Below are 9,562 nucleotides of genomic sequence, written 5' to 3'. Positions count from 1 at the left end.
AAATCAAATGGGGGAGAGTTCTTTTGAACTTGTGGTTAATGGTAATATCTTGTGGGGAGTGCGGCTGTGGAATTTTATAGGGGTTATCTTGTATCTTAAAACTCCTTGATGAATGTTGTTAGCTTCGGCTATTAGATTGCATCTAAATTAAGTTGGTATGTATTTTTCTTCTGGTCATGAAATGTCTCTTGTGGAAATTTCATTATGATCCCATTCTTGTACCTTTGCCAATTTTATTGACAAAAAGGGGGAGAAATATTGTATCTCACACTACAAATACATATGGTTTTCGGATCATTGTGTAAGCGGGAGTGGTTTCCATGATCGAGATGGAGTATTGACTAAGGGGGAGTGACATATATCACCGTAGTATTATTGTTAAAGTCGTGATACAATTGGACTTTGATGTTATATAATAATACTATGAAACTGTATGATAATGATCGAGAATATCGATTTCTCTCATTGTTATATCTACGGATCTTCAACAACGATGGTGCTAAACTTACAACCTTTGGGATCATTGGAGTACTTGGAAGGACGAATATTTCAAGGAACGTTGAAGATTAGACTATGGAATATGAGCCACTAAAGTTTATCTTTTTTGTATTCCATATGTATTAATAGTTTTGTCACTCAAATTGACAAAGGGGGAGATTGTTAGAGCATAGCTCGGTCAACCTCGCATGCGTTGCTATCTCAAGCATGTTTGTTAATGTTAGTGATCAAAACTATAAGTCTTGATTTCTAGCCTACATAGCTAAGTCTCGGACTAGGATAGAAAAGTGTCTTTGAGCCCAAGGACTTCATGGCGATTCATCATACAACGTCGAAGATCTATACAAGGAATCGTGGAACTTCATCAATAAAAAGGTATGTGGAGACTTGAACTTATCTATCACTCAAAAGTCTATCTCTTCTATCTCCTACTTCTTATGAGACAAAAGTCGTATGCTATATAGACTAGATCATACACATTTGACATTTCGAGCTGATCATTCATTGCTTATCTTTTATCTCGAAATCGTGTGTTGGTAAAGCGTTTCGCTTTGATCAAGTTTATCTTCACCTAGTGATGAAAGTCATGAAAAGTTTCAATCACTTTGAGAATTGCTCTAACGTGAATAGGTCTGTGAATAACGGCTACATAGCGTCCTCTGAGAATGTCCCAATGATTGAAATGAGAGTTTAGATTACATAATCATGTATTCCTTGAACCGAAGTTTTTCAAACTTTGTTGATCAAGAGAAATCGATAGGATTGTGGAATTGGATTGCCAAGTCCGTGAACCCAGTCCGTAGACTAAGTCCGCGAACTGTCGGAATTTCTCGACAAGAATTTCTGCTAGATTTTTCAAAACTCGTTTGTGTGCTAAGTCCGCGAACTCAGTCCGAAAACTGGTGGAAGTTCTCTTTCCGAGAATTTCTGCTGAGTTTGGAAAACTCAACCGATTAACTTAAGTCCGCGAAATTGTTTGTGAACTTAAGAGGTTATGATCTAAAGATTTGCTCTGAACATGAAACATTAAATTACTAAGGAATGCTTTATGAAAATCGTGGCTATAATGTTCATGAGCCGATTCAATTGAATCGAATCATCTTTGTTTCAATTATGTCTTGTGTAGTTACATAAGATCTCATAGCAATTGAAGAACTCTTTAACTAGTTCATTTGAGTCAATTGAACTAGTTATGGTCAAGAAGAACAAGGTTAATATGAAATGCTCATATGGTTAACCTTTTGGGTTACTATGTTGAACCAACATACACGTACACGTTTGGGCATGGTTTTCACGAACCCAGTAAATGTCTACCCAAGTGTGTGTGACAAGCTAAGTTTTCGATCTAACGATTGATAAATATTAGCTTGAATTTAAATCAGGTTTTCATCTAACGGTGAATAAAGATTGCTTTGTAACTAAGGAAAAACCTTGATTTGAAGGCTATATAAAGGAGACATCTAGCATTGTTCAAAACTAATCCCCACACATCTGTGTGCTACTAGTGCGCCCGCTAGAGTCGATCTCCATTAACTTTTGATTTTCTTCTCTAAAATCAGGTTAACGACTTAGTTTGCAGTAGGCTAGTGTCTGTAGCGGCTTAATACAGTGTGTATTTAATCTGGACTAGGTCCCGTGGTTTTTCTGCATTTGCGGTTTCCTCGTTAACAAAATTTCTGGTGTCTGTATTATTTCTTTTCCGCATTATATTTTATATAATTGAAATAATACAGGTTGTGCGTTCGTGATCATCAATTGGAAATCCAACCTTTGGTTGTTGATTGATATTGATTGATCCTTGGACATTGGTCTTTGGTACCGTCCAAGTATTCCTTGTATTTGATAAAGACTCGCTATTGTTTTTAGCTTGAGTAAAAATCAAATCAAGAGAGAGATATTAACTCCTTGAGATACTTTTATCTAGATTGAGTCTGACTGTCTAGTTGATTCTCTAGCAAAGTATTTCGGAGTTAGTCCATACAGATTGCTAAGAGAAATATTGGGTGGTGTTGTTAGACCCCCGCTTTTTCAAGAATAACTAGTGTTTGGAATAGCCATTATTGTGATTACACATAGCTATGTCCAACGTTTTCATCTTCTTGTTTTTAGATTTATTGGTTTAAACTCTAAATTTGTTTGGAAGATGATTTTTGCAGTATTAAACTTTATGGTTTTATATATTGCAAATTTTTTATGGGATATGTGTGTTTACGTCCGTGAACTATAATTGTCCCGTACCTTGTCAAAAGTAAAATCTTTCGTATGTCGATATGCATGTATTGATAAAAGAATGAATAGACTTTTGACAAATACAAAAGTTAAGCCTATTATGTCAATTATTGATGGAAGATAGGTTAAAATCTTTTGTTTGCAAGGATTATGTCTATTGAATGTCGTTATGCGAATAGTGATGGAAAATAGAATGAATCCTTGTGTATTCCGCAGTATTGATCTTCCCTGATCCATATTTTATGTATTACCGTGAGGATCCGTAAAGGGTCTTATGTTGAGCATTGAACGACCAAGTTGATTATTTTTATGATTAGCTATGTTGTTGTTCCGTGGGGTACTTTATGTCGAGCATATTCAACTAAATTAATCATCTTGTTTGGTTATTTAGTTGTTGCTCCATAAGTTTTCTTATGTCGAGCATGACCAATTAAATTGATTACTTTTGTGATTAGTTTGGGTGTGTATTTCGATTAGATTAATTATGGGCCCTCTTGTGATTAATCTAATTGTATCTTTTTAAGTCTCCATAAGTTCACTTATGTTGAGCATTTCTCGATTAAATTAATCATGGGTTCTCTTGTGGTTAGTTTAATTGAATATTTTTGGATTCAAATTCATACTTGTATGTGATTTGTTATGTCCAAAGAAATCCTTTTTTTCTTTCGAAATTAAGGTCGCTCTTGTTGTTCTTTCGGGAATGACATTTTATGGGGGAGAGTTCTTAATTGATCTTGTGCTTAATTGCCAAATCTTTGTGGGGAGTACGACTGTGGAATATTATAGGGGTTATCTTGTATCTTTACAAACTCCTTGATGAATGCATTTAGCTTAAGCTTTATGATTGCATCTAAATAAGATGATATATTTTTGCTTTCTTTTGGTCAAGAAATGTCTCTTTCGGAAATTTCATTAGGATCCCGTTCTTATACGTTTGCCAATTTTATTGACAAAAAGGGGGGGGGGGGGAATTAATATGTAGTTCACACTACAAATACATATGATTTTCGGATCATTATGTAAGGCGGAGTGGTTTCCATGTGAGATGGAGTATTGACTAAGGGGGAGTGATACATATCACCATAGTATTGTTGTTGAAGTTGTGATACAATTGAACTTTGACATTGTGTAATGATACTATGACATTGTATAACAATGATTGAGAACTCTTGTTTTCTCGTTGTTATAGCTATGGATTTTCAACAACGATGATGCTGAACTTACAACCTTTGGGATGATTAGAGTACTTGGAAATGACGAAGATTTCAAGTAATGTTGAAAATTAGGCGTATGGAATAGGAGATACAAAAGTTAATTTATTTATTTTTTGTATTCCATATGTATTGATAGTTTTGTCACTAAAATTGACAAAGGGGGAGATTGTTAGAGCATTGCTCGGTCGAACTCGCATGCGTTGCTATCTCAAGCATGTTTTTCAATGTTAGTGATCAAAACTATAAGTCTTGATTTCTAGTCTACTATAGCTAAGGTCTCGGACTAGGATAGAAAGTGTAGTTGAGCTCAAGAACTCCATGGCAATCATCATACAAGACGAAGGACTACTTAAATAACCGGTGGATCTTCATCGACTAAAAGGTATGTGGAGACTTGAACTTATCTATCACTCAAAAGTCTATTTATCTCCTATCTTGAGACAAAAGTCGTTTTGATATATAGACTTAGATTATACAAATTTGCTATTTCGAGCTGAGTTTATCTCGCTTATCTATTTCTCGAAATATGTGTTTCTAAGCTTTCGATTTAACCAAGTTCATCTTTACCTAGTGACGAAAGTCATGACAAGTTTCAATCACTTTGGAAATTGCTTACTTTGACGAAAGATAGTTTGTGAATAACAACTATAGAATATCAACGTCCTCTAATAATGTTCCAATGATTGAAATGAGATTTTAGATTATATAACCATTGGAGGATATAAGCATTGTTGTGGAAACACATATATGTATAAGTCCCTATTCCTTGAACTGAAGTTTGCGAACTTTGTTGATCAAGAGAATCGGCATGGTGGCGTGAGCCAAGTCCGCGAACTCAGTCCGCGAACTGGCGGAAGTTCTTGTCCCATGAATTTCTGCTGGGGTTTGTGAACTCCGTCCGGGAACTTAAGTCCGCGAACCCAGTCCGCGAACTTGAGTAGGTTATATCTAAAAACGATGTTTGTGAACTTATTCTTATATAAACTAAGGAATGCAAATGAAAACCTTGGTTATATAGTTCATGAACTGATTCGAGTGAATCAAATCGTTTTTGCTTCGATTGTGTCTTGTATAGTTACATAAGATTTCCTTGCAATTGAACAACTCTCTAACTAGTTCATTTGAGTCACTTGAACTAGTTATGGTGAACAAGAATATGGTTGATATGAAAGTGATCATATGGCTAACCATTTGGTTGACTATTGTTGAACCAACAAATGTACAAGATTGGGTACGGTTACACAATCCTAGAAACGTGCATTTTATCTGTGTGTAACAAGCTAGTTTTCGACCTAACGGTTGAAAGATATTAGCTTGAATCTAAATCAGGTTTTTATCTAACGGTGAATATTGAATGCTTTGTTACCAAGCTAACATTGATTGCAAACCCTGATTTGAAAGACTATATAAGGGATAACTCTAGCAACTGGGAAACCTAATCCCCACACCTTCTGTGTGATACTAGTTGTTCTAAGCTAGAGTCGATTCTCCTTTAACCTTTGGTTTCTTCTTCTAAACCAGGTTAACGACTTAAAGACTTCATTGGGATTGTGAAGCCAGACCGATACTACTTTCTCGTAGTTGTGTGATCTGATCTTGTTGTATCTATCGCACGAGTACAATTGTAATAATTGGCTTGAGATTGATATCTCCGATAGGCAAGATATAAAAGAAATCACAAACACTTCGTCTCATCGTTTGTGATTCCACAATATCTTTTTCACTGCGTCGATTAGGATTATTGTGAGGTGACTGATAATACTAGGCTGTTCTTCGGGAATATAAGTCCGGTTTATCAATTGGTTCCTGTTCACCTTGATTTATCAAAAGACATAACAAAACTTGTAGCTATATTCTTGGGAGACGAATTTATCTATTACCGTAAACTTTTCTGTGTGATACAGATTTGTTTATTAAAGTCTTCGACTTTGGGTCGTAGCAACTCTTAGTTGTGGGTGAGATCAGCTAAGGGAATCAAGTACTTAGTATCCTGCTGGGATCAGAGACGTAGGAGCATAACTGTACCTTGGATCAGTCTGATATTGATTGCGGTTCAACTACAGTCCAGACCGAAGTTAATTTGGAGTAGGCTAGTGTCTGTAGCGGATTAATACAGTGTGTGTTCAATCTGGACTAGGTCCCGGGGTTTTTCTGCATTTGTGGTTTCCTCGTTAACAAAATTCTGGTGTCTGTGTTATTTCTTTTCCGCATTATATTTTGTTATATAATTGAAATATCACAGGTTGTGTGTTGTTCAATCAATTAGAATATCCGACCTTTTGGTCGTTGATTTAAATTGATTGACACTTGGATATTGGTCTTTGGTACCATCCAAGTTATCTCTCTAGTATTTGATAAAGACTCGCAGATTTCTATTTGCTTGAGTATATATTAAATCGAGAGATTGAGATATAAACTCTTTGATATACTTTTTATCTAGATTGAGTCTGACTGTCTAGTTGATTCTATAGAAAGTATATTGGAGTTTGTCCATACATATTGCTAAACGAAATATTGGTTGTGGTTATTTGTAGATGGGGGAAAAACGATTTGCTGGTTTTTAAGGAATTGAGGAGACGGCCGTACGGAGGAGACTCCTCGGACCGAACGAAATGTTAAACCTCACACAGATGCACCGCTGCAAAGGGGGTTCTTTAGATTCGAGAGATCAATCTGTAGTACTCCGGCCTAAATCAAGACAATGACCGTTCCAGAGTAAATTCGATCACAAGAGAGGATGGGTTGATCTGTAGAAGGGAAGCTGAGAAATGTGTGGAATCAATGGTAATCAAAGATTGTGGGTGTGTGAATTCCGAATGCAATAAGCTCTGAGTGATTGAAATTGCTCAATTGAGAGTAGTTGCTCAATTGATGAGTTGATGATCTCGTGTTGTCAGTTTGACGTGAGATTGATGATACTGATGATGCTTCAATCATGATTCAGAGACTTATTTATATTGCTGGAATTGTAGACACCATGATTCCATGAAGTGTGACAGTTGATGGAATCAAGGAGTGGGAAGTGGAGATCGTGTTTGAAACCAGTTGCTCAACATGTGGAGACTTGGTCGATTTTCCACCCGCTACCTCGTGAATTCCTTCAACTGATTGCACGACTTTCTCACATTCCATCGTGTGTTTGAACACACGTGCCGTAGACCGCCATACCAAAAACCCTAAGTGATATCCCCCCAAGTGACACGATTGACGTCTCGTGGTTTGTTAGTCAATTGATGACTTCGTGGTTTGATGGGACGATGAGTCCATGTAGTCGTTGAGTTGAACATGATGTTCTGAAACTCATGAATTGAACATGTCATGAGACAGAGGTATAGCTCTTACGATGAAGTGAGCAAGTATTTCTCATTCGATGGATCGTTGAATATTGATTGTTGAACCAATATTGAGCAAATATTCCTCATCTGAGCAAGTGCCGCTCATGTGATGAATTGTTGAATATTTGATCGTCTGAGCAAGTGTTGCTCATCTGATGGATTATTGGCAGTGTACCAAAAATATTAATTAGAATACTGGTCGTTGAACCGAGCATAATTAATGAAATTAATGACCATGAGGCCGTCGTAAAATTATTAAGGTTGGAATCTGGAATGATGATCCTTGGATTCAGAAACCCTAATTTGATCAATTGATGATCAATTCATGGTTCGTCAGAATTTCAACCATGGGACGAAGGAGGGAGCGACTACATGGGACCGTGGATCAACCATGTAGTGTCCATATGATCACGTGAGAAAATACGAAGAACTCCTGAAGAGTTGACGATTTGTTGGTGGAAGAATGATTAAATGCTGGTTTAATCATTTATTCAAAATGCTCGTCTGAGCCTTAGGTGAGAAAACCTAATTAATTATGACGAGGCGAGGGACCGACCATGGAGTCATGAAACCCCCTGGGTTTCCCGTGACCGCCTGACGATCACTTCATGAAAATCCAAAGTGTTTGGGAGAGTTTTGGACCTAATACGAGCAATTGTGCAAATTAGGTCAAAACTGTGAAAATTGATGGGACCGGCTTCCGTGAGCCAAAGAGCCAATCTTGGTCGGTCAAGATAGCGTGCTCGTGTCCCCAAGGCGTCCGCGTCTCAGTCCTGAGAATTTTGATATTTTCTGGCGTGCAATTGAGCATCCATTCGAGAAAATATGCCAAAATTAGGGTTTCGACGAAACTGAGGAAAACACCATGAGATGATGAAAAATAATTATAAAATAAGGAATGAGGAGGCGTGGGACCGCCGTGGTCAAGGCATGGTCGGCCGGTCGTGACCACGGTCCCGTGGTGCCTTTTCCTTAATTTTATAATATTTTGATGATTTTATGAAAAATTCATGAATTTTGAGAAATTTGATGAATTTTGGGAGTTTCCATGAATTGAAGGAGTTTTCATGAGTTCAAGGAAGCAAAAATATTAAAATAATAAAACAAGGGCGTGTGGGACCGTGGAAGGCATGGCCGGCCGGCTAGGGCCCGGTCCCACAGTTTCCCTAATTTTATAATGATTTTATGAAAAATTCATGAATTTTGAGAAATTTGATGAATTTAGGGAGTTTCCATGAACTGAAGGAGTTTTCATGAGTTCAGGAAGCAAAAAATATTAAAATAATAAAAACAAGGGCGTGGGGACCGTGGAGGCATGGCCGGCCGGCTTGGGCCCGGTCCCACGAGTTTTCATAATTTTTTAATATTTTTTAGGTATTTTGATGATTTGAGGGAATTTTTCCTAATTTGAGAGAAATACCATGAAATCAAGGAATTTGATGAATTCAAGGAAAACTAATAATATAATAAACAAAGGGGCGTGTGGGACCGGCTAGGGCATGCCGGCAAGCCAAAGCCCGATCCCACAAGTTTTCATAATTTATTAATTTTATTATTATTTGATGATTTGTGCAAAAATACCATGAAATCAAGGAGTTTTTTCATGAAATTAGAGAAATAATAATAATAATAATAAAAAAATAATAAGGAACCGTGGGTGTGGGGCCGGTTGGGACCAAGGCATGGCCGGTTGGCCAATGGTCACGCCCCACACTCTTTTCCTTAATTTTATATTATTTTTTATGGATTTATGGAAGTACCATGAAACCGAGGAGTTTCCTCGAGACGAAGGAGATTTAATAAACTGAGAGGATTTTCATCAAATCATGGAAAATAATAAAAATGCATTAAAAATATAAAACTGGCGTGGGAATGACAACGACACGGTCGGTCGGTCGTGTGTCCGTACTCCCAGCACCCTGGTCAATATTTTTAATTATTTATTATTTTCTTCTCTATTTTGCATAGGTTCATCGTTTCGTTGTATTTTTTAAATACTCGTTCGTGCGGTGACTGTTAGTGTATCATCGTTGAATACACCTTCACCATTTGAATCGGGGCTTACTTAGAGGTAGCTCAGACGCCCGGTTGTTGATTATTTATTACTAATTGTGGAATTCAGTGGAGAATAATTCACAAAACTGAGTAATAAGATGTTTATTATTAATTCATAGGATCAACTGAGGATTCGACTACAAATTCAGAATAATAAAGTGAGCATTACCATTCCATGGGATTGTAGATTCGACCATAGAATCGGAGTAATTAAGGTTTATCTATTACCAT

Source organism: Papaver somniferum, chromosome 9, assembly GCF_003573695.1.
Source record: "Papaver somniferum cultivar HN1 chromosome 9, ASM357369v1, whole genome shotgun sequence".
NCBI lineage: Eukaryota > Viridiplantae > Streptophyta > Magnoliopsida > Ranunculales > Papaveraceae > Papaver > Papaver somniferum.
The sequence above is the reverse complement of the archived record's forward strand: the minus strand, read 5'-3'. Positions refer to the sequence as shown.